Source organism: Lissotriton vulgaris, unplaced genomic scaffold (genome assembly GCF_964263255.1).
Source record: "Lissotriton vulgaris unplaced genomic scaffold, aLisVul1.2 SCAFFOLD_881, whole genome shotgun sequence".
NCBI lineage: Eukaryota > Metazoa > Chordata > Amphibia > Caudata > Salamandridae > Lissotriton > Lissotriton vulgaris.
The window spans coordinates 425,004-448,868 of NW_028255099.1; positions in this window are offsets into that span (position 1 = coordinate 425,004).

Genomic DNA, 23,865 nt, shown 5'->3' on the forward strand with positions numbered 1-23,865 from the left:
GTGCTAGTACATCATCAAGAGGCGTAAACTAGGCGTGAACTAGGGTGTGTGCTAGAAACGTCACTGATAAGTGACGCAAGTGGGTGGCACCAAGGAGTGGTGCCAACAGAATGTTGCAATGTCAGCAGAAATCGGGAGCTTGGATGCGCGCGCAGCTGTATGACGTGTGATAGACGGGGTGCAGGGGACTTGACATTTACACTGACGGAAAGAGACAGGAGTCTGGCATGTCAGATCAACTTGTGCTTCTATCATATCTGATATCTGATGTTTAGGAACTAAGCTATCTGGGCAGAAAGGTTTCTAGAGCAGAAGCTATTCTATACTTGCTGTGAGTGCGTGTATAAGCGCCTGAATGTCTGTATGAGAAGCGTGGGGGCATGGGGCCTTCCATGGAAGCATGGCAACAGAGGCTATGAATTACTTGCATAAAGACAGGTCGGCCCTTTAGCCCTGTAGCTGGGGAGGGATGTTTACTGAAGCTAGCAGGCTGGAATGTATCTTCGGGAGGAAAACAGATAACTCGAAGGTTATAGTCAATCTTGGCAGGCAGCAGGCTGAGCTGAGCACGGAGGGCCGCGCTAGAAGTAAGTCAGAGTTCACGGGAACGGGGGCTGCTTGGGCAGAGGCCCTCGCAGTCAGAAGCCAGAAAAGAGGCTCGATGGCAGAGATTCAGGGCCTACTTTCAGCCAGGCTGAAAAACGTAGGAGTACACTTCAAAAAGACGTTGGCATAGCATACTTAGGAACGGACCATCAAACCCATTCATGGTGGGTCTGAAAGAGGACAAGTTAACGTTGGACGCAAATGTATTTGCGTCTTCATAGCTGATACAGGAGGGAAGTTACATGCACCTTTAACTCGTACATGGAGTCGGTGGGGTACTCGCTAGGGAACACAACATGACCATAAAATTTATATTACCTCATTCCCTCCTTGTTCCCTACGGACCCTTCATGATATGTCGATCCTCATAATTCGATCGGTTTGTTCTTGTAACATCATATGTTCGTCTTTCTTTCTTTGACTGTTTGAGAGGCAACTGGAATGCTCAATGCAGGATGTGGCACACAGTCCACATATCGCTGGCCCACACTGCAGGCATAGGCAACAACTGAATACTATAACAAGGCCAATGCCTAGGAAGGATAAGATCTTCCATCCCCAAGCTGTTAACGTAGTCCAGAACCAACCGGACCAAGTCCAGGTGCCTGGATTCTGATGTATCTGATTTGCAATTTTATGTAAACGGGTGATAGCTTGATAGACAGATGGTGCATTTTGTGGAATGAAAACACAGCAACTTGACCCGATGACCTTACAAGCTCCACCTCTATCTGCCAGGATGACGTCAATCACAAGACGATTTTGAAGGACAACAGTCCGTATAGCAGACTGCTCCTCTGTTAAGTTACCTAGAGCGGAGGCAGTTTCGTTCACTACTGCTTCAAGTGTTCTCGTTAATCTGCGTATTAATTTACTGTTTTGGACAGGTCCTAGGAAGAAAAAGAATCCTTTATTGAAATCAGTGTACTGTTCCCATGCCGTTTCTGTGTAGTCGACAAGGGGAATATCTCTTTTGGGTCTATTCGGTGCTAGATTCGTATTTCTATGGTAATCAGGAGGAGCTAGAAAAACAGGTGGCAGAAGGAAGGCAATGTAACAGGTACCATCCCAATCTGGGGGCAAACGTATGTATGCGGTATGACCACAAACAAAATAGGAATGACTGGTAGCTTTAAAAGACGATTTACCATGGTCACTGAACTCGACCACAGTAGTGCATTTACTATGACCTACGTGTACTGAACCTTTCTTGCTAACACATAATTCACCTGTGACTGGTAACACTAACATATGGGGCAAAACTGGAGCAGTTTCAGATTCAACAGTGAGGATCATAAGGCTAATTGTGTAATTACCTAATCCATATACTTCATTTTCTAGATCAGTTCCTATTCGAGTGGGAAGTCCTTCTTTATCAGGATAACAGACGTTGAGCAGGACTAAGTTCAAGTTTCCCCAAACCCAGCCCCCATCGAAAACAGCAATATCAGGATCTAAAGAATTAATTATTTTAAACCATGCTCCACAGGAGCCATTGTGAGTGAATGGGTACGGAAAGAGAGGCAGAGCTCCCTTGTAATTCTGGTAGGGAGGGAGTCGACCACATATCCAGCAGTCTGTAGCATTACTTGTCTGATGGGAATGGTGTAACATACTAATGAATGTATTGTTGCGCAGCGCAAGTCTGTAAGAGAGTTCATGTGCAGGAAGTTCACTAAAAGAGTGTTCAGCAGAGACATTGTAAGCAGATTGTTCACGCCTGAAAATAGGCCAGTACATAGGAAGCAGAATGCTGGCAATAATAATTAGAATACTCAGAATAAACATGATTATTAGTGTCACTATGCAGTGACTACGAAGTGATTTGCAATATGTTCTTCTCTTTTCCTCTCTCTCTCTAACTCGATCTAGGGGATACATGTCAGAAACTATTTAACCGATTCACCTAGGGGAGGACTTAAACAATTAAACTGTCTGACTTGCTAGATCGAAGCTTCATTCGGTAAAGTTCTTGAGGAGTCTTTTCTCTTTTAGGCACAGTAACGTCTTGTGCTTCAACACAGTCTTTGGTGGGGGTGGACGAGTCAGAGTCCTGTTTCAGTCCGTTTTTTAGTTCATTGCATAGCTTGATGTGACTCGTGTGGACCCACCCCTTTCTCCCCTCGATTTTCACGGCGGTCCTGGTGGTAAGCAGAACGGTCTTTGGAGACTTCCAGCGGGGCTCCAGCGGACTTTTCCGGTCGAAATTCCGGACGACTACCAGGTCACCTGGGCGGACCTCATGCGCCTTTACATCGGTGTTGTCAGGGAAGGCTGCGGCAACCTGTGAACGACATGATTGGAGTGCAGACATCAAGGAGGCAAGGTAATCTGTCAACATGTTACAATCAATATCAGTGATCTTTTTCGGAACGGGCGTCCCCCACATATTCGGTGGTCTGCCAAAGACCACTTCGTACGGGGATAGCCCTGATCTCGAGTGGGCGACCATTCTCATGTAGAATAGTGCCACGGGCAGGGCGACTATCCAGTCGACCCCTTTTTCCTGACAGATCTTGGCAAGACGGATCTTTAGTGTCTGATTATGCCTTTCTACAAGGCCAGCTGCTTCGGGATGTCGGACACAGTGGAACCTCCACTGATATCCTAGCAAGAGGGAAACTTGTTTCATCAACTCGGACGAGAACGGCTGTCCGTTATCTGAGTACACGACACGGGGCAAACCGTACCGTGGGAAGAATTCACGAACCAACTGTCTGGCAGTGGTCGGAGCAGTGTAGTCTGGGACTGGGTATGCTTCGGTCCAGCGGGACAGAGCACAAACAATTACAAGGACATACTTAAATCCTCTACAGCTATTCATCTGGATATAATCCATCTGGAGGACTTCAAAAGGGTGATCGGGAGGATGGAATCCACCTTGCTCAACAGGGACGCTTTTACCTGGATTGAACTGACAACAGATCATGCAAGTACGCACTTTCTGTTTTGCTGCTGCTCGTAAGTGTTTGTTGTACCAGAGGTTCTGTAAACTGTCTAACATGGCTTTCTCTCCAAGATGGGCAGGACTATGTGCTGTATTTATCATGACTTGAACCATTGAGTCGGGGAGAAACCATATAGATTTTCCCTTCGTCACCCAACCTTGATCTGTCTGAATCCCTCCTAGTTCAGTCCATTTCTTTATTTCCTCTGGAGTAGCATGTGTCTGGATGTCAATTACGTCTAGGGCGGGATCTCTAACTGTCATACACTGTGTTTGTACTATTGTCTTTGTCACATCAGTAGTCTGGGTGTGAGTCAATGCTGTATGTTTTGCTGTCTGGTCTGCCAGGTCGTTACCCTGGGAAACAGAATCTGTGACTTTAGTATGTGCCTTACACTTCATGACTGATATGCCCGAGGGCAAATGTATTGCTTCTAACAGTGCTTGAATGAGGGGGCCATGTTGTATCTTGGCCCCATGAGAAGTCAGAAAACCTCGTTCTTGCCAGAGGACTCCGAAGTCGTGTACAACTCCGAAGGCATAGCGGGAATCTGTGTATATGTTAACATTTCTGTTCTTGGCTAGAATACAAGCTCGGGTCAGAGCGATGAGCTCTGCTGCTTGAGCAGACAGGGTGTCAATACGATGTGTTTCTTTAATTTCAGTTTCAGTGGTCACGGCGTACGCGGCCACTAATTCTCCTGTACTTGTTCTCATGCATGAACCGTCCACATAAAGTGTCAGGTCTGGATTTGTCAATGGGACATCTGTTAAGTCTCGTCTAGGCTTAGTTACTGCATTAATTATTTCTATACAATCATGCGGAGCTGGATCTGTCATAACTGTAGGTAACAGTGTTGCTGGGTTCAGGATGCTGCAACGTCTGATTTCTATGTGTGGCTGGAATAGTGTTAATTCATAACCTGTCAGTCGTGCTATAGTTAAGTGTTGAGTCTGGGTTCTGTTTAACAAAACCTCTACAGAATGTGGTACTTGAACTGTTAACTGATGACCTAAAACAATTGAATCACTTTGTCTTATTGCTAACGCTGTTGCTGCTACTGACTTTAAGCACGCAGGGAGTGCTTGAGCTACTGAATCCAATGTACTAGAAAAATAAGCACAAGGCTTATGTGAACCTGCTTGGTCTTGAGTGAGGACAGACAACGCTGTACCATCACGTTCTGTAACAAAAAGTGTAAACGGTTTGCTGTAACATGGTGTCGCTAAAACTGGTGCTTGGCATAAAACTTTCTTTAATTCTTCAAAAGCTTGTGTGTGTTCCTGAGTCCAAGGGAGGACAGTCGAAGTCGCTGCCTCCTGTGTCGTTAACTGGATGAGTGGTTTAGCTAAGAATGCATACTGGGGAATCCATTGTCTGCAGTACGAGGTGAGGCCTATGAAGGCCCGCACTTCCTTTTGTGTCTTGGGTTGCGGCATGTTCACAATTAACTGAATGCGATCGGGAGTGAGCTGTCTCCCCACTTTGGACAGTAAGTGACCCAAGTACACAACTTGCTGAGCACAGAATTGTAGCTTCGAAGGAGACACCTTGTGTCCCTTGTCAGCCAGGAAATGTAAAACTGTCAGTGATGCTTTTTCACATTCGGGCTCACTTCGTGCGGTGATCAGCAGATCATCGACGTATTGTAGTAAAGCGGTGTTAACTGGCATTTGAATACAATCTAGTTGTCTTTTCAGTGCTTGACTATAGATGCTGGGGCTTTCTGTAAATCCTTGAGGTGCGCGCGAAAATTTGAAACTGCGTCCATTTAAACAGAATCCGAAGAGATATTGGCTCTCGGGATCAATAGGCACGCTGAAGAAGGCGTTCTTGAGATCAATTACAGTAAAGAACGTCGCTTCTGAATCAATAGCAGTCAAGAGAGATGATATATCGGGGACCACAGGATACTGTGGGATAATGCATTTATTCAATTCTCGAAGATCAATCACCAGCCGATATACTGGCGGTGCATTGGGATCAGTACGTTTAAGAATCGGAATGATGGGTGAATTACAGATATTGGAGTCGGTCTCGACGACCACTCCTTGGGCAATGAGCTCTTCAATGATTTTCAGTAAAGCCGCTACAGCATCGGGTGGCAACTTGTATTGTCTGATTCTGGGTAATACAACACCTGCCTTGAGGGTAACGCGGTATGGTGTAATGTGCATACATCCTACATCAGTTGGGCCTTTTGCCCACAAGTAATCAGGTACATTTTTCAATCTGACGTCAAACTCACGAAGGACGTAATGACCCTTGAAATCCCGCAGAAAGAGTCTAACTCCCTCCGGGGAGCAGCATATTATAGCTCCTAGAGCCTTCAGTGTTTTAATTCCTAACAGATTTTCCGGACATGATTTTGTTAGTAACAGGTCTGTAACGCGTGATAATGGACCCACAGCCAGGGGAACTGGTTCTGATACCTCATTTACAATAGGTTGTCCTGAAAAACCAAGGGAAACATTTTGTGAGCCTGAGAGGGGTGCCCCTGGAACTTCGTCATGACTTATTGTAGTGCGACTTGCCCCTGTGTCAATTAAAAACTTTCTATCTTTCCCCAATACCTGACTGTGTACATAAGGACCTTCTTGATCTACAGGAATCTCGATAAGAGGCAAGCCACCTTCCCTCTCTAGGCTGTTTCATGTATATCGGGAATATTCGGGGTAAGCAGACTGGGCATACTGGTACATCTGTTGTGAGACTTGCTGAGTTGCAGCAATGGGCTGTGGCTGTGGTACCGCTACTGTCTGTGCTGTCTGTGCGGATGCATGCATGGGCTGTGTATTCGGGGTAGACTGATGCTGGTTATGGTCTGGTCTAGGCGGATGCGGTCTCTCTTTAGTTTTACCTGTCGCTATGTTATGTTTCAGAACTGCACATTCGTGAACGTAGTGACCTGGCTGCTTGCAATAATTGCATGTCCCTTTAACAGGAGCTGCAGCGTGACTTGTCTGGGTCGTACCTTTCCTGTGACTGTCGGATGGGACCGTCTGGGCTACTAACATTTTCATTTTCGTGTCTTTCATGCGCTTCTGTTCCTGATCTTGTTCTTCCCTAATTCTATTCTGGTGATATTGTAACATTTGTAACATCTGGGATGGCGTATTTGCTTGCCATGTACTCTCGACTTTATACACTCTATTTTTAACTAACGGTAGGGAATTCTCGACTAACTTTGATACAAAAAGATGTGGGTACGACTCGCTACTTGGCTGGAGGCCACTATTGATAATAAAACATTTCTCGAATCTTGAATAAAAGTCGCTAGTATCTTCATCATGTTTCTGTTTACAGGACGAGATTGCATCCCAATCCTCCTTTCTAGTTGTCAATAATCTGGGCAGGACCTGTACTATTAAACCTGGTAATGCTTTAGTTTTGTCCCCAAGGCCTAACCCTGGAACCCGTTTCTTTTCTTCATCCTCTATTTCTGCCCAGGCAATCTTTGCGTCTCCCACCTCCCAGTCCTTTTCCTTTAATTTCTCGAATATACCCGTAGGCAATAATACTTTCAACATTTTCATGATATCATCATATGTGTAGTCCCCCATCAGTAACATGTCTTTGAGCTCTCTATGAAAACCTGCAGGGTCTTTATCATGGCACGGTACTAATTTCTTCATTTCTAACAGTTCTAATTTAGTTAGAGGCGTGTGTACATACACGCGTTTCAAAATTTTATCCTCACCCATAACAGGGTGCACTTCTCGCAAGGGGTTCTGACTTTCAATACCACCCCCGCACTGCATATGGTACATTTTCCTTTCTGGAGGTGGGGCGGGAACATATTCAGGACTTACAAAGGTGTCATATCTGCGTCGTTGTTCTAGAATTATTTGAACTAATTTAGTGCTTAAGCCTCTCCATCTATCCATCAGTAGTGCTTCTAGTGTCTCATGTAAGGGACCTGGATCGGAATAATGTTTTCTGTACTTAATGAGAAGGTGCTGAATCATATATACCCCCGCTAATTTCTGTTCGTCGGGGGAGAGGTTCAGAAATGTCTGTGCTACGGTGTCATCATTATATATGTCTGCATTTTCGGCCCATGATACCGCTGATCGGGCTAATTCTTGTTCATCCATAGAATTGAGTACATGGTACCCAACTCGATCTCGAAGCCGTTTATCAGTTTCCTGGAACTGATGTTCAGCAGAATTCGGTTTCGTTAAGGCAGAGAAGAAAACTCTCTTGCTTTCCGGACGGACACCTTTCCTAAGGTAGTTTCCCCTACCTACATATGCTATAGTGCTTGTAGTTGGTTCTGGTTCTTCAGATTCTTCTTCCTCCTCGGAGGGAGCCTTTTCTTTCTCTTTCTCGTGTACTGCTATCACTGCTTTCTTAATCTTTTTATACATGGCCTCTATGCAATTTTGTCTGTCATGTTTTCCATCGGCTATATTTTGACCCCATTTGTTCAATGCATCTAATTCACTCTGCTCTGTTCCGGGCCTGTCTCGTTCTCTTATTAGACAATTTATGAAAAATCGTAGTATCAGTGCTTGCATGGTAACTTTCTGTTTCTCCAGGGCATCCTTAATACTGTCGGGGTCCTTTCCCGTTTGAACGAACTCATATATTCTATCTAGGTGCTCCTTCATTCCTGCGTAACATAACAAACTATCAGTAGCAGATCTTAACCGTAAAGACGCTAATACCATTAAGTCGTCCTGTCCAGGTTCTGGATCATATCTACAAACTGACATATTTTCTTTTAGTGCATCAAGACGGGATGAATTAGAAGAACGGGGGGATCTGTGCGTAAGAGGACTCTGCAGACCTCTGAGATTTACTCTGTGAGTCGGTGGCGGGGTCTGTAGACCCGCGGTCGCACCTCCTGAAGCGGAAGCTTGGGCATTATCTCTGTGTGTAGTCAGTATCTGAATTTGTCTTTTAGTAGGATCTGATTGAAGTGGTTTCGGCAGATCAGTTTTAGGTGAGGGAAGTGGCGGAGCTGGTGGAACGGGACTAGTCTTTTTCGGTGTCGGCTGAGAGTGATCTTGGGGGGCAGTACCACCCCCGGCCCTGTCAGTAGGCAGGGCCCGAACAGGCAGATTGGTGTAAGCTGGCGCTACATCTTCGAGATATGAATTTAGGAATATGTCTTTAGTAGTCTTATGTATTACTTTAGTTGGAACTAATGGTGACGGCAAATTTTTCGGTATTTCTGAAATGGCGTCAGGGGTACCATCGGCCAAAAGATACATGTTGTTCACTTTGCTATTTTGGATACGGTCTATTTGTTCTACTTTTACTCGAATTCCCTCAGTAACTAATTCATTTTCTTGGGCCTTTTCTGATTCTTTAAGCCTGTCTTCTCTACGGAGTGTTCTATCAGCACGCTTACGTGATTCCTTACGCCAAAATTCTATGGCGTCTTTCTGAGATTGTCTAGCTTTCTTTTTCCGTAATATTTCTTCTACTTTTATGATGCACTCGGCATCCCATGTTCCGTTAACTGGCCATCGGTATCTTTCCTCTAAGTGCTTGGTATAATCGGTCCATAACTCTAGATACAGGATGGCGTCTATGCCATGTTTATTGTACATGAAATTACCTGGAGTGTCCCTAGGGGGGATCGGAATCTCTTCCTCTAACATCCCTTTCCTAGTTCCTATCTGCTTTAATTTGTTGAAAAACGGCATTGTGCCTACTTGATACTGGAATGCTTGATCCTTGATACTTAATGTCAACTGTAACTATTTATACAAAAACACAATAATGCACAAAAACAATCACATTCATACCACGACATTAATTACATGAAACATTTAAAGACATAGCTAATTTCCCCTTACTCTGAATGTACCGCTCAACGATACAGATACACTGCTGTAACAGTGCAGAAATTCGGAATACTTTATATACTGCTAAACAGTACAGATACACTGCCTAAAAACAGTGCAGACCGGACTTGCGTACCCAAACCCGTCTAGATACGACCCAGCAATGGTACTCACCGGGAAGCACGGAAAACAGAAGGCCTCGGAAAACTCGACTGGACTCGACTCGGAACTTCGGAAAACTTCGGAAAACTTCGGAAAACTTCGGAAAACTGGTGGGCCTCTTCACACCTCGGACCTTGCTTCCTTCGGCTGGGCTCTGGTCGGGATCCTCCGCACTCCTCACCGCCTCGTCTGGGCACTGATCGCAGTCTTCGTCACCTCCGTGTGTCAGAGGGGGATGCAGGAAATCCTGCCAGTACACGTGTTGTCCGTCTAACTGATGGCAGGGGACACGGATTGCAACGCACCTTCCGGCGCGTGAGGTGGGGGAGGGGTCCCTATTCGGGCGCCAAAATGATGTAAATAATTAATTTACTCTCTTAATTTCTATGCAGGTAAGTACTTAATCAATAATAACTCAATCGGAATGAAGGAAAACAGAGTCCGTGGTGTAAGAGTTTCTAAGGGTTTTATTCCTCATAAAGGAATCAGGATATCATGTTCTGACCACCACACAGGGTGTCAGAAGGGATAGATGAGCGCGCTATCGTTTATTGACAATACATAGCTTATATACTTGATTTACATCATAGTGTTCAATGTAAGAGGCGTAACAGCTGAGAGAAGACAAGATAACAGTATACACGTGGTGCTAGTACATCATCAAGAGGCGTAAACTAGGCGTGAACTAGGGTGTGTGCTAGAAACGTCACTGATAAGTGACGCAAGTGGGTGGCACCAAGGAGTGGTGCCAACAGAATGTTGCAATGTCAGCAGAAATCGGGAGCTTGGATGCGCGCGCAGCTGTATGACGTGTGATAGACGGGGTGCAGGGGACTTGACATTTACACTGACGGAAAGAGACAGGAGTCTGGCATGTCAGATCAACTTGTGCTTCTATCATATCTGATATCTGATGTTTAGGAACTAAGCTATCTGGGCAGAAAGGTTTCTAGAGCAGAAGCTATTCTATACTTGCTGTGAGTGCGTGTATAAGCGCCTGAATGTCTGTATGAGAAGCGTGGGGGCATGGGGCCTTCCATGGAAGCATGGCAACAGAGGCTATGAATTACTTGCATAAAGACAGGTCGGCCCTTTAGCCCTGTAGCTGGGGAGGGATGTTTACTGAAGCTAGCAGGCTGGAATGTATCTTCGGGAGGAAAACAGATAACTCGAAGGTTATAGTCAATCTTGGCAGGCAGCAGGCTGAGCTGAGCACGGAGGGCCGCGCTAGAAGTAAGTCAGAGTTCACGGGAACGGGGGCTGCTTGGGCAGAGGCCCTCGCAGTCAGAAGCCAGAAAAGAGGCTCGATGGCAGAGATTCAGGGCCTACTTTCAGCCAGGCTGAAAAACGTAGGAGTACACTTCAAAAAGACGTTGGCATAGCATACTTAGGAACGGACCATCAAACCCATTCATGGTGGGTCTGAAAGAGGACAAGTTAACGTTGGACGCAAATGTATTTGCGTCTTCATAGCTGATACAGGAGGGAAGTTACATGCACCTTTAACTCGTACATGGAGTCGGTGGGGTACTCGCTAGGGAACACAACATGACCATAAAATTTATATTACCTCAGGGAGGGTGAGAAGGCACGGAGTGCCACCAGGGCGACAGGGAGGGTGAGAAGGCACGGAGTGCCACCAGGGTGACAGGGAGGGTGAGAAGGCACGGAGTGCCACCAGGGCGAATGGGAGGGTGAGAAGGCACGGAGTGCCACCAGGGCGACAGGGAGGGTGAGAAGGCACAGAGTACGAATACAGTAGCAGGAACTTTCAATAGTGCGGCAGGGAGTATTAACCAAAAGGCGCGTCATGAGGTGTACTGTGTCATTAGAGGGGAATGACGTGTCAGGAGAGGGGGGTGGAGTGTGAGGAGAGGGGGTGGAGTGTCAGTACAGTGGTAGGAGAGCCACAAGGGTGGCAGGGAGTGTCACTACAAAGCCAGGGAGTGTTAACCAAAAGGCATGTCATGAGGTGTATCATGCCACTAGAGGGGAGCAGAGAGTCAGGACAGTGGCAGGAAGTGGGACAAGGAGTGACACTAGATGCCAGGGAGTGTTAAGCTCGAGAAGGGGTCGTAGAGTGTTGGGAGGGGGCACAGGGTCACCAGAGAGGAGTGGAGTGTCCAGAGATGGGCATGGAGTGTAGGAAAAAGGACCTGGGGTGAAAGGAGAAGGTCAAGCAGTGTCCGGATAGGGGCAGGAAGTGTCTGTAGAGGGGCAGGGAGCATGAGATGGTATGGAGTGTCAGGAGATAAGCGGAGATTATAGGGGGTGCACAGTATCACTAGAGAGGAGTGGCGGTATGGAGAGGGGTAGGGAGTGTCACAAGAGGAGCAGGGAGTGTCAGTAGAGGGAAGAGAGACCAAGTCTTCTCCAGAAAGTCCCTCAGAGTTTCCAATCTAGCAGAACCCACTGTTTCTCCACTTCTGGGGACAGACTAGTGGGAAGTGCAAGAAGAAAGAAACACCAAGCCTTCTCCAGGACCTCCCTCAGAGAATCAAATCCAGCAGAACCCACCATTCTCCAGTTCCTGCCCCATGATGGCGGCATTTACAAGAAGGAATAGACACCAAGCCTTCTCCAGGACCTCCCTGAGGATTTCCAATCCAGCAGAACCCACCCTTTCTCCACTTCTGGTGCCAGGACAGAGTATACAAGAAGGGAGAGTTACCAAGCCTTCTCCAGAACCTCCCTCAGAGTATCACATGCAGCAGGAGCCTACCTGTTGCCACTTTCGGCACACAAAAGGCCAGATTAGCATCAGTTGTGTTACAACCAGGGCGACGGGTGGTCCCGCGGGGGCATCTGAAGCTCCGCCTCCAGGTGCACACAGAAGAGTGACCAACGGATCCCCGCCCAGGACACTCCACCCGCACTCCATGCACACAATGGCCAGATTAGCAACGGTTGGTTTAGAACCAGTGCGACGGGTGGTCCCACAGGACGCATCTGAAGCCCTGCCTCCGCCCTCCAGGTGCCTTCGGAAGAGTGTTTCATGGGGATCCCCACTGTAAACTGCTTCAGGTTCCTTCATGTTTATGAGTGGGCACGCACGTGATCACACGCTGATGATGTGTGTACATCCTGAGCGTGCTCACGCGTGCTGCTTACTTTCACGTTCTTCTGTTTTGCCATGAGCCTCATGGCCTCATTCTTTCTCCGTGGTTTTCTTCAACTGTCTCCCCAGGTGCGGCTTCATGGAGGGTGGACCTGTGGCCAGAGGGCTCCTGTTTGTTTAAGGATAAACATGTTGAAACTGACCATGTGTTTGATCCTTCATGCGGGCACGTCAACGTTATGACGTTGGTTGCGCGATGACGCGCCACGTTGCAATCACAGCGTCGAAGCAGCGGTTGTATCCGTGAGAGGCGCGCGCTGGAACTCGCTCAAGCCGAGACTGTGAAGGTTTGAAAGACGCGCGTGGAGACGGGAGCAACGGCCTCAGCGCCTCCAAGGAGAAGCAACAACACGAAGGGAGGCACAAACCTGCCAAAGTCCAAGCAAATAACCCAAATGTAGTTTAAGAGGCAGACGCAAAGGTCTTTTAAGGTCCAAACGGCGATGGAAAGACCATCCAGGTCTACTCACAGTCAGGAAATCCTCAGTCCAGTCGCCGTTGGAATAATCTAGTCTATTTAGCCATAGATAAAAAAAATAACAACGTGAAGATGCAGCTTGATTCTCCTGGTCGGCAGCACGGCTTGTTTTAGACGAAAATCCGTGGGTTCACGGGGAATTGGTGGCGGTTGTGCTTGTCCCCCACAAGCTTCCCGTTGTCGCCAGTGTTAAATAAGACAAGCACTGTCAATGTAGGCATTCCAGGTCATTTCTTATAGCGCCACCAACTAATGTTGCCAGCCTTTGCAATCCTCAGTCTCCAACTGCCTCGGTGCACTGGAAGGAGGAGAAAACAGAACATGAACCTAAGACCACTCTAAGTACAGTCAATGAATACAACAGAAGCCTCTGTATCAACCCTTTCTACTATCTTTATGGTCGGCCATCTTGAAAACGTATCGATAGGGGTGATTATGTACATCTGTTTCTTGCCGATGGGACCCATATTATCAACGGCTTCAGTTTCCCACGGTCCATGCGGGACACTAGGTTCACCCATGTTTGGTGTCAAGGTCCTCCGAGACTTATCAGAATCCATGCACGTATAGCACTCTCGCGTCCTTCCAGATCATATATCTGAGCCAGGCCAGAACCATGTCTTAACTAATTGCTTCGTTTTTACAAGTCCAGTATGGCCTTTGTGGCAAAGGCTGATCAATCTTTTCCTCAGCTTGTTGGCAGGATAACTTTTTCTCCTCTTCTGACAATGTTACCCGCCACTACTCGTTCCCTTCTGGTTTCCCAGTCGGGCCTCAAATCCTCATGTTTGTATCGGCCAACCAGAACTAGTGAACTCTACTAACTTCATTCATGTGGGATCCGCTTCATATTCTTTAATCCACTCTTCCTTCTCGATACACGATAACCCCTGATCAAGATAAGAGCTCTTCTGAACTCGTCCCATTCCGACTCTTGTGTGTCTAGTGTCATTCTGGATAGAAATGAGCCGCGACGTTGCTTCTGCCTGGAACATACTCAACACTATATATAAAATCCTGCAACCTCACGGACATCCTTGCAATTCTTGCTGACGCTCTAAACAGACCTTCGTCGTCAATAACTTAATCAATGGTTTGTGATCAGTTCTCCCTACACATGCTTTACCCCATACAAAAGGTCTAAACCGTTCCAAGGCCCACAGACATGCCAAGGCCTGAGCACTGCTCCTCTATCGGAGACAAAGCTCTGGATGCAAAAGCAAGAGTCCTTTCTTGCCCTTTCTCATCCCTTTATGTTAATGCTCCTCCAAGACCTGTGTTGTTTGCATCCAGAGTGACGTCATTCTTTAAGTCAGGGCCAAAACCTTTCACAGCAGGATCTTTTGAACTTTCCTTTTTGATCACCTCAAACTCCTGTTGGCAGTCAGGAGACCACAAAAAAATGCCTTTGTTTTTCAGTAGTTGCCTAACATTATAGATCTTACTGGAAAATCCCTGCACAAATTTAGAGTAGAGCTCTTCCAAACGCAGAAATGATCCTAACTCTTCTTGTTAGCAGGTGCCGGTGCCTGACTAATGCCATCAATCAATTCTGGTTTGAGCGTCAATATGCGTCAATATGCCAACCACACCATTCACGTCTCAATCTTCATGACGTCTTCTTCAGTGGTGCGGAATTGGATGCCACGAGTCTTCTTATCGTTTCTACAATCTGTTCTCATCTGTTTTCTTCTGTTTTCATCCGATCTGTTTTCTTCTGTTTTCACCTGTTTTCTTCTGTTTTCATCTGTTTTCATCTGTTTTCTTCTGTTTCCATCTGTTTTCATCTGTTCTCATCTGTTTTCTTCTGTTTTCATCTGATCTGTTTTCATCTGTTTTCATCTGTTTCCATCTGTTTTCTTCTGTTTTCATCCGATCTGTTTTCATCTATTTTCTTCTGTTTTCTTCTGTTTTCATCTGTTTTTCATCTCTTTTCATCTGTTGTTCATCTGTTTTCACCTGTGTTCATCTGTTTTCATCTGTTTTCATCTGTTTTCATCTGGTTTTCATCTGTTTTCTTCTGTTTTCATCTGTTCTCATCTGTTTTCTTCTGTTTTCATCTGATCTGTTTTCATCTGTTTTCATCTGTTTCCATCTGTTTTCTTCTGTTTTCATCTGTTCTCATCTGTTTTCTTCTGTTTTCATCTGATCTGTTTTCATCTGTTTTCATCTGTTTTCATCTGTTTTCTTCTGTTTTCTTCTGTTTTCATCTGTTTTTCATCTGTTTTCATCTGTTTTCATCTGTGTTCATCTGTTTTCATCTGGTTTTCATCTGTTTTCATCTGTTTTTTTCTGTTTTCATCTGTTTTCATCTGTTTTCTTCTGTTTTCATCTGTTTTCTTCTGTTTTCATCTGATCTGTTTTCATCTGTTTTCATCTGTTTTCTTCTGTTTTCATCTGATCTGTTTTCATCTGTTTTCATCTGTTTTCTTCTGTTTTCACCTGTTTTCATCTGTTTCATCTGTTTTCATCTGTTTTCTTCTGTTTTCATCTGTTTTCTTCTGTTTTCATCTGATCTGTTTTCATCTGTTTTCTTCTGTTTTCATCTGATGTGTTTTCATCTGTTTTCTTCTGTTTTCTTCTGTTTTCATCTGGTTTTCACCTGTTTTCATCTGTTTTCATCTGTTTTCATCTGTTTTTCATCTGTTTTCTTCTGTTTTCATCTGTTTTTCATCTGTTTTCATCTGTTTTCTTCTGGTTTCATCTGTTTTCATCTGTTTTCATCTGTTTTCATCTGTTTTCTTCTGTTTTTCATCTGTTTTCATCTGGTTTTCATCTGTTTTCTTCTGTTTTCTTCTGTTTTCATCTGTTTCCATCTGTTGTTCTTCTGTTTTCATCTGTTTTTCATCTGTTTTTCATCTGTTTTCTTCTGTTTTCATCTGTTTTCTTCTGTTTCATCTGTTTTCTTCTGTTTTCATCTGTTTTCTTCTGTTTTCATCTGTTTCCATCTGTTGTTCTTCTGTTTTCATCTGTTTTTCATCTGTTTTCTTCTGTTTTCATCTGTTTTCTTCTGTTCTCATCTGTTTTCTTCTGTTTTCTTCTGTTTTCATCTGTTTTCTTTTTCTTCTGTTTTCTTTTGTTTTCATCTGTTTCTTCTGTTTTCATCTGTTTTCTTCTGTTTGCATCTGTTTCCATCTGTTGTTCTTCTGTTTTCATCTGTTTCTCATCTGTTTTCTTCTGTTTTCATCTGTTTTCTTCTGTTTTCATCTGTTTTCTTCTGTTTTCTTTTTCTTCTGTTTTCTTCTGTTTTTCGTCTGTTTTCTTCTGTTTTCATCTGTTTTCTTCTGTTTTCTTCTGTTTTCATCTGTTTTCTTTTTCTTCTGTTTTCTTCTGTTTTCATCTGTTTTCTACTGTTTTCATCTGTTTCCATCTGTTGTTCTTCTGTTTTCATCTGTTTTCTTCTGTTTTCATCTGTTTTCTTCTGTTTTCATCTTTCATCTGTTCTCATCTGTTTTCTTCTGTTTTCATCTGTTTTCTTCTGTTTCATCTGTTTTCTTCAGTTTTCATCTGTTTTCATCTGTTTTCTTCTGTTTTCATCTGTTTTCATCTGGTTTTCATCTGTTTTCATCTGTTTTCTTCTGTTTCATCTGTTTTCTTCTGTTTTCATCTGTTTTCATCTGTTTTCTTCTGTTTTCATCTGTTTCCATCTGTTGTTCTTCTGTTTTCACCTGTTTTCTTCTGTTTTCTTTTTCTTCTCTTTTCTTCTGTTTTTCATCTGTTTTCTTCTGTTTTCTTCTGTTTTCATCTGTTTTCTGTTTTCATCTGTTTTCATCTGTTTTCTTCTGTTTTCTTCTGTTTTCATCTGTTTTCTTCTGTTTTCTTCTGTTTTCATCTGTTTTCTGTTTTCATCTGTTTTCATCTGTTTTCTTCTGTTTTCTTCTGTTTTCATCTGTTTTCTTCTGTTTTCATCTGTTTCCATCTGTTGTTCTTCTGTTTTCATCTGTTTTTCATCTGTTTTCTTCTGTTTTCATCTGTTTTCTTCTGTTTTCATCTGGTTTTCACCTGTTTTCATCTGTTTTCATCTGTTTTCATCTGTTTTTCATCTGTTTTCTTCTGTTTTCATCTGTTTTCTTCTGTTTTTCATCTGTTTTCATCTGGTTTTCATCTGTTTTCTTCTGTTTTCTTCTGTTTTCATCTGTTTCCATCTGTTGTTCTTCTGTTTTCATCTGTTTTTCATCTGTTTTTCATCTGTTTTCTTCTGTTTTCATCTGTTTTCTTCTGTTTCATCTGTTTTCTTCTGTTTTCATCTGTTTTCTTCTGTTTTCATCTGTTTCCATCTGTTGTTCTTCTGTTTTCATCTGTTTTTCATCTGTTTTCTTCTGTTTTCATCTGTTTTCTTCTGTTCTCATCTGTTTTCTTCTGTTTTCTTCTGTTTTCATCTGTTTTCTTTTTCTTCTGTTTTCTTTTGTTTTCATCTGTTTCTTCTGTTTTCATCTGTTTTCTTCTGTTTTCATCTGTTTCCATCTGTTGTTCTTCTGTTTTCATCTGTTTCTCATCTGTTTTCTTCTGTTTTCATCTGTTTTCTTCTGTTTTCATCTGTTTTCTTCTGTTTTCTTTTTCTTCTGTTTTCTTCTGTTTTTCGTCTGTTTTCTTCTGTTTTCATCTGTTTTCTTCTGTTTTCTTCTGTTTTCATCTGTTTTCTTTTTCTTCTGTTTTCTTCTGTTTTCATCTGTTTTCTACTGTTTTCATCTGTTTCCATCTGTTGTTCTTCTGTTTTCATCTGTTTTCTTCTGTTTTCATCTGTTTTCTTCTGTTTTCATCTGTTTTCATCTGTTTTCTTCTGTTTTCATCTTTCATCTGTTCTCATCTGTTTTCTTCTGTTTTCATCTGTTTTCTTCTGTTTCATCTGTTTTCTTCAGTTTTCATCTGTTTTCATCTGTTTTCTTCTGTTTTCATCTGTTTTCATCTGGTTTTCATCTGTTTTCATCTGTTTTCTTCTGTTTCATCTGTTTTCTTCTGTTTTCATCTGTTTTCATCTGTTTTCTTCTGTTTTCATCTGTTTCCATCTGTTGTTCTTCTGTTTTCATCTGTTTTCTTCTGTTTTCTTTTTCTTCTCTTTTCTTCTGTTTTTCATCTGTTTTCTTCTGTTTTCTTCTGTTTTCATCTGTTTTCTGTTTTCATCTGTTTTCATCTGTTTTCTTCTGTTTTCTTCTGTTTTCATCTGTTTTCTTCTGTTTTCTTCTGTTTTCATCTGTTTTCTGTTTTCATCTGTTTTCATCTGTTTTCTTCTGTTTTCTTCTGTTTTCATCTGTTTTCTTCTGTTTTCATCTGTTTCCATCTGTTGTTCTTCTGTTTTCATCTGTTTTTCATCTGTTTTCTTCTGTTTTCATCTGTTTTCTTCTGTTTTCTTTTTCTTCTGTTTTCTTCTGTTTTCATCTGTTTTCATCTGTTTTCTTCTGTTTTCTTCTGTTTTCTTCTGTTTTCATCTGTTTTCATCTGTTTTCATGCAGCGGTCAAGGGTCATCTGATAATCTCTTGGGTCTGATCATCTGACAGAGGTCTGTGGATGCAGCTTCTGGACACCGGTGGTCACCCATCCTGTGACAGAATCTGTTTGTTTTCTTGCCATCTTACACGTGGAGAGCAAGAAAGAGTAACATGAAGATATTCTCCTGTTCGGAAGTGGCAGAACGCGTATGAGAGACTTAGCGGTCATTTTACAACACGAACTGTGACTTGTATTTTTGTTTAAAAAGGAACAGTGACTCGATTTTTTGGCTCTTGTGCGGCGTGAAAATGTTCAAAACTGTGGGTATGATTTTTCAGTATTTTCTGCCCGGTGTTATGCTGCCATCTAGTGCCAAGTTGCAATGTGACGTTTATTTAGAAGAAATGAATCAAAAATTTGCTAGCATTCGCAAAAACACAGCAGTCAATGAAAATTTATATTTTCATAAAGACAGTATAACAAAACTACATTTCCCATGATACACATGAGTATAGGCACGCCCCCATAGTCCATAAGAACCCTCTGCGTGCCTCTCTCTTTGAAGTGAACACAAGTCCGATATCAACTTGAATAACTGTACAACTGGCAAACAATGATCATCAGGCCAAGGGTCCTGTCAGCCTTCTTCGTCTATTCAGACTTCTTGTCTGGTCCTGAAACAAAGGAAAATGAAACAACCGTAACCACTGATTATGTGGGTGGGTAAGCTTGTTACACTTAATCAAGCCGGGTGGGATAATCCTCGCCTCCGTGTCCTTAATAGAATTGAAAATTCTTGTCGCGAATGCAAGCAAATTTTTCATTCTATTACAGGACCGGAGGCTTCAGATTATGCTAGTTTAACACTCTTTAAATTCCACAGAGGTAATATCCCCCACCGGCTTATAATAGTATGTCTTAAAAGTTGACTCAGAGGACCAGTCTGCACAACGCATAATGTCCTGAATGGTAGAACCCAGCATGAACGTCTTTGACGCCATAGCGCCTCTTACAGAATGAGCACCAAACATTTGAGTGTCAACACCAGCTTCTTTCATTATAAATCGAAGCCATCTGGCAATGGTGGCGGCCGCCACAGGTTTAAAAGGTTTTTGCAACGCAATCAGTAACTGAGAACAACCCTGAGGCCGCAAGGCCTTCGTGCATTCCTCATATGTCTTTAAACATTGTACCACACATAGTTTGTCATTTTCACTAAAGGAATTTTAATCAATATGACGTGACAATGTTTTAGTACAACCTGTAATAGTGAATGAAACCCCTTCCGGGGTAAATACTCTACCTGTTACGTCGAGTGCCCTCACAGCCGATGAACGTCTGCACGATGACAGGCAAAGCAGCATGGCCAGCTTGGCCGACAACTGTTTTCTGGATAGAAGTGTATTAGCAGGCCATTTATTAAATAAATCAATAACTAAAGAGACGTCCCATAGAGCCGTATACTTGGGTTTAGACGTATTGGCAACCCTAATTCCCTTAAGTAGTTTGCATACCACCGGGTGCATACCTAAAGGTTTCCCGTCTATCTGGGCATGCCCCGCAGAGATTGCCGACCTGAAATTGTTCACTGAATGATAGGCCAGTCCTTCCGCCGCTTTGTCCGACAAAAAATTCAACACGTGGGATAGTTCCGCCCCCACGGAATCCAGATGTCGTTCCATGCACCAATCCACCCAGTTTTTCCAGGCCGAGGAATACCGTTTCCTGGTAGAAGGTGCCCAGGCCTGTCTGATGAATTCAGAAGTCCTGCTCGAAACTCCTGGCAGCTGCCACTGTTCCCTGAAAGCCTCCATGCCATCAGCGTGAGTCTGCCCTCTAGAATCAACGGGTGCCGCTCCTGAAGAGGGCCCAGCAACAGCCTCTCCGACTCCGGAAGGAGTCTGGGGAGATCGCAACTCCACTGCAACAACTTGGGAAACCAAGACTGGGACGTCCACCACGGTGTCACCAAGACTATCTCCGCCCGTTGCTTGATCACTTGTGTCATGACTCTGGGTATCAATAGGAACGGGGGAAACGCATACTGGGTCTCAGGCGACCAAATCTGGAGAAAAGCATCGGTTGCTTTCGCTAACGGATCCGGCCTCCAGCTGAAAAACAGGGGAAGCTGATGCGTTAGTCTGGAAGCATATAGGTCCGCCTGGAACGGGCCCCAAATTCTCTGAAGCCACTGGAAGACCTCGGGAAGCAATTTCCAGTCGCTGTAATCTATCAGGTGTCTGGAGTTCCAATACGCCACTTGGTTGGATTGTCCCGGGGTGTATTCCGCCATCACCGATAACTGATTCGTGAGGCAGTAATGCCAAAAATCTTTGGCTATCTGTACAAGAAGAGACGACCTCGTACCGCCCAACTTGTTGATGTATCTCACCGCGGACATATTCTCCAATCGAAGGAGGATACAACAAGATGTCTGCCTCGGGGATAGCGTCCGTACTGCGAATGACCCTGTGAGCAGTTCTAAGCAGTTTATGTGCAAGAAAAGCTCTTGCTGAGACCATCTGCCGCCCGTGGAGACGTCTCCGCAGGGCGCGCCCCAGCCCCAATGGCTAGCGTCCGACTCGATTATCACCTCTGGCTGAGAGGCGAAAATCGCTCTGCCGTTCCAGGAGTCCACATGACCTAGCCACCACTGTAATTCGGTTCTGACTTCTTCCAACAGAGGAATGGCGTCCAAGTAGGACAATCCCCTCTGAGGATGCCTGATCTTTAGTCGTTGAAGGGCCCTGTAATGAAGAGGGCCCGGGAATATCGCCTGAATTGAGGAGGCCAATATCCCCACTACCCTGGCAATCGCCTTGAGTGTGACCGTCTGACTCCTCAACAGCTTCAGTGTCTCCTTCTTAAGGTCTTTCAATTTCGCTCTGGGAAGAAACAGCTGGGCCAACAGAGAGTTTATCGTAAACCCGAGGAAGTCTATCACCTGAGTCGGGACAATCACCGATTTCTTTTGATTGATAACAAATCCTAAGCTCTGAAGCAGAGTAGTCGTAAGGACGAGATGCCGTTCTAGTGTCCAACGACTCTGTGCCATGATCAGAATGTCATCTAGGTATATTATGAGCCGTATCCCTCTCTCTCTAAGGTGAGCCACTATCGGTTTCATCACCTTGGTGAAGCACCAAGGAGCTGATGAGAGCCTGAAAGGTAGAGCCAAATACTCGTACCATCGGCCGTTCCATTGGAACTGAAGGAACCTGCGGTGTGGAGGGAAGATTGGGATGGAGAGATAGGCGTCTTTTAGATCCAGTCGAATAGGGCCAATCTCCTTCCTGTAACAACACCGCTAGAAGATGAATACCCTCCATTTTGAAGTGATTGTATGTAAGGAATTGATTGAATTCCTTGAGATTCAGGACAAGCCTGTTGCCGCCTCCTTTCTTCTGAACGACAAAGATATTGCTGCAGAAGCCGTGAGGCCTTTCTTGGCATTGAGCAATTGCGCGCTTCTGCAGCAAGTCTGCAATTTCTTCGTTGATGAAATTGCGATCTTGTTGGAAAAAATGGAGAACTGCTGGGGGAGCTGACTGTTTCGGGGGAGAGTAAAACTCCAACTGAAAGCCTTGAATGGTCTGCAGAACCCAAGCTTCCTGAGTCAGGACCCTCCATTGCTGGAGACAATGCCGTGTACGGCCCCCCAAGAGAAAGTGAGAAAGATCTACTACACTCACCTGCGGGTTGTGGGTTCTTGAAGTGCGCCCTGTGTTTCCGGAGTGGTAACGACTCTTGTTGAATCCTCTGCGGGCGGGGTAAAAGGTACCTCCTCGGGTAGAGTCCCGCTCTCCTCTTCCACGACCGAAGTCGCCCGTTGGGAACCTTGGTGAAATCCCCGGCCTGACGAGTGGCCCCGCCTTTCCCGGCCCTGTTGAAAACACCTTGGTTAAGGGCCCTTTTGATACCGCTTTGATCCTTGTGCAGGGCGGTGAAAGTACCCACGTATTTTAAAATGTCCTTGACAAAACGGTCCCCAAATAATTTGCCACCAGCCAGGGGGCCGGGTTCCGCCTCCGCCAATTCAGTGAGGTTGCCGTCCATTCTCATCAATAGAGACTTTCGCCTTTCCGATGATACCGCACAATTGGCGTTTCCGATGAGGCAGATAGCTCTCTGAGTCCAGCCAGCTAATATATCCGGGTCGATAGTAGATGCGTTCTCTTTGGCCGCCAGAGCCATTTCTAAAATCTTAGCCAGAGGACCCACAACGTCTAGCATTTTGTCTTGACAACCGCGCCACCACAGTCTAGGCCACGTTTGGGGTCCTTAGAAAACTTCTTAAGGAACGTTAGCATGCTAGCGTCGATCTCTGGCGTCTCCGCCACCTTGTCTGGCAACTCCGGTCTGGGGCACTCCGATCTGAGTCGGTTACGTACTTCTCTCGAGAATCCCTTCCTCAGATTTTCATGAAGGTAATCTGAAACTGCAGGAGGCAGTATCCAGTCCGAGGACCGGGGATGGACGATCTCTGAGGGGTCAAAGGTGAAAGGGGTGTTTGGAGGCTCGGCCGAAGCCTTGGGGCCAACCATGGCTTTCTTGGGTGGAGGAGGAGGCTCCTCTGAAGTATCAGTGTCCGTGTCAGTGTTAGTGGTAGTGGTATCTGCATCCACCTGAACCTTAGCCGTAGCTTTGCATAGACCACCTGCGTAGGCCTGTTCCGCTGACCCTCTAGGGGGCAGGCTCGCCAGAGTCTGGGAATGTGGCCCTTGCTCGGGATTACTGGAGCCTGTGCCGGAAGTAGAAGCCTCAGATTTCTTTTTCTGATGTTTCTTGTCATATCCATGACGTTTAGAGAAACCCTCCAGTTGTTTTCTGATTGGGCGTAGGGCTACTGCCAGTGCTTGTTGCACAGTCTGAGGGACTTTGGTCTCCATAGCTTTATTCACTGAAGCTTAGACCGAAGCATCTAGGGCTTCCACGATGTTGTCCTCCAAGACAGCTTCCTGCTGTCCTTCACCAACTTCCTCCTCCCCTCCATAGTAATCTTCGGGGTCCTGAGCCCACTCCTCCACAATTCGGTTTGGATGAATTCTATAGTAATGGAGCAATACTTAAAATTCACTGGGAGGGGTTTATTGGGGGGGGGTGGTCAGCGCACACGCACACAATAAAATCAAAGCTAATTAGACCCCCTCAGCAGAGCTGTAATCATAAAGGCCAGTGACCTGGGCCAAAAACTCTGTCCAGAGAGCGTGTGCTCGCTCTAATGGCCTATATTTTACAACCTTGATGCAGGCGATCTAACAGAGAGGCTGCCGGCATGTAGAACGCTCTGAAATATGTTCTGAATGTGTGCAGGGAATCGCGCCGAG